This window comes from Aptenodytes forsteri, unplaced genomic scaffold (genome assembly GCF_000699145.1).
Source record: "Aptenodytes forsteri isolate BGI_AS27 unplaced genomic scaffold, ASM69914v1 Scaffold54, whole genome shotgun sequence".
Lineage (NCBI taxonomy): Eukaryota > Metazoa > Chordata > Aves > Sphenisciformes > Spheniscidae > Aptenodytes > Aptenodytes forsteri.
The window spans coordinates 9,619,857-9,622,227 of record NW_008796044.1 but is presented as its reverse complement, the minus strand read 5'-3'; positions in this window follow the sequence as shown (position 1 = coordinate 9,622,227).

Below are 2,371 nucleotides of genomic sequence, written 5' to 3'. Positions count from 1 at the left end.
TCGCAGCTGGAGCCCGCAGGGGTGGCCCGGCCGGGGCAGCCGGGGGAGCGGCGCTGGACGCCCCGCGGGCGTGCAACGAGCTGTCGGTGCTGCTCTTTCCAGCCCTGCAATGAGGCTGAAAGCCGCTGAGGTGGGGTAGCCTGGGCGCTCAGCCTCGCCACGTCCCTGTCCCTTCACCCTCCGGGGACCTACGGGCAGGTCACGCTCCGGGGGGTTGCAAGGACACGGGTGGCCCCAGAGGGTCTGCCCGCAAGTCCTGTGCTGGAGGGATGTGTCTGCCTGGCACTGGCACAGCCCTGCCAGCTCTTACCCAGAGAGCTGGGCATTCTGCTGCTTGTGCCAAAGGACTGTAATGAGTTAACCCAAAACAGCCTGGGACAGAGCGGTCAGGGCTGGGGGTTGAAGCCTCTTGGGGTTCCCCATGAATTATAGCCCTTGAGTAAATGGCTATTTGTATTTTGGGCAAACCAAATGCTTTGTTCTCCTGAACTTCACTTTGGTTAGAAAGATGTGTATGAGTTCTCTTTATGTTTCTTGAAGAAATGACTGAAACAGAAAAATACATGACCAAGCTGAAAGAAAGCTCTAGTGCTCGCTTGAAATTTCAAATGCAACCAGATGCAGCTGGGAGGGGGGGCAGCACAGGCTCCTCTTCCCAGATCTGCCAGCAAGTCTGTCTGCAGTCAAGGGAGAGATGAAAAACGACTCGCTTTGCCTGTATGTAAAATTAATGCACTAAAGGTGGTAGACCCAAATAGGCTTGGGACTGTAAATTGCCTTGACATCTTTGCACAGAGGGGATCCTGGAAGTATGCCTCCCATAGCTGGGATATTTCTGATTCTGCTGCATCACGAGAAATGGAACACAGCTTTTACCTGGAGAGGTTTCTGCAAGTGGGGCTGGCAGGAGGGGAGGCTGAGCCTCCTCACACTGTTCACTCACTGCTCTTGCACTTTGTGGCATGGCTAAACCCAGCTTAGCTCCAAACTCATCCAAGTTGGTTTCTTCCACCCCGACAACACTGGAGAGGTTGCACTGAGGCCAGCTTATGCCAAGAAAAACATCTTTCCTGCCCATGCCATTTCTGGGAAACATTTCTTCAATGAAGTGAGGTGCTGACCGAGCTTGCAAAACAGCAGGTTGTATCAGCTGGATGGTTGAGCGCGGGCTGCATCTCCCCAGGCACTGTTCTGACGAGAACTAGCATTCCTGCTAAATGTCAGCCACATCCATTCCACAGCAAGGTCCATATCAGGCTTGAGATTATCGGAAGCAGCAGGTCAAGGGCCACCCTGTAGGTACAGCACAGTGGGGACACACAAGGCAGAACCAGCAGCAAGTTTCCAGGAGGAAATGGTTCCTGTCCATATTCCAGTTTTGACTTGAACAAGTGCAAATCTGAGGAAGCTTTAGCAGGTGCAAAGGTGCTTTACTGACCCCTAAACTGGGTTCAGTTTTACTTATAGGAGACTCATCCTCAAAAGCCAGTCTCCTGCCTCCATAAAGATTCTTCCCTGAAGCTGAGGAGGGGAGCGCTTCATCTCAGCTGCTCCTCCGCTATCTGATCGCCAGCAGAGCCTAAAGCCGTCCTGCCGGCAGCCAGCCTGACTTTTCTGAGGCACCAGCTTGCTTCTCCGTGTCTCCGTGATGCTGTTCCCAGTGCTGGTGAGCTGGCAGGGACAGGGGAAAGAGCAAAAGGGAGAGTGATGGGAGGAAGGGTAACAGCTTCAGTTCTTCTTTTCTTTGTCTGTCTAAATAGCTGCAGCCTTTCAGGCCACCTTCCAAGGGCAGTGCTTCTGGCGGTAGGTGTTTGGGAGACCCCTGAACGCATTTTAAATGATGCAACTGCGGAAAAACAGGACTCGCCAAAGGGCGATGCCCATCCGGGGGGCATCTCTCCTGCACTCCTTTGCTGGGATTTGCTGTTCAGGTGGAAGCTTTTCAAAGTGGGGTTGCATCCTGCTCAGTGCCTCCAAAGCAGCCTTGGGTACTGCCAAGCCTTAGGAATGTCACAAGAGCAATGAAAACCAGACAGCTGAGGACAGATGGCCCAGGGGAGCATTTTCTGATCAGAAAACCATGTTTCTTTAAAATTTAGACTTTTCTGCCAGTAAAAATTCTCATAAAATTCAGCCGGGGAAGCCCTTCCCCCTCTGCCTCCTGGAACACTTTACTGAAGATCCCATCTGGGAGGGAATATCTATTTCCATCACTGGTGGCATTTGACTTTATAATGTCATGACAGCAAACTGCAAAGTCAGAATTAGAACTGGACAGAGGGACTTTAGTGACACACAAGGCCACAGCTGAGAAGAAGCTCTGGATTTTTGGTAGTTTCAAAATGTTCCTGTTTTCAGACCTATTTGGAAG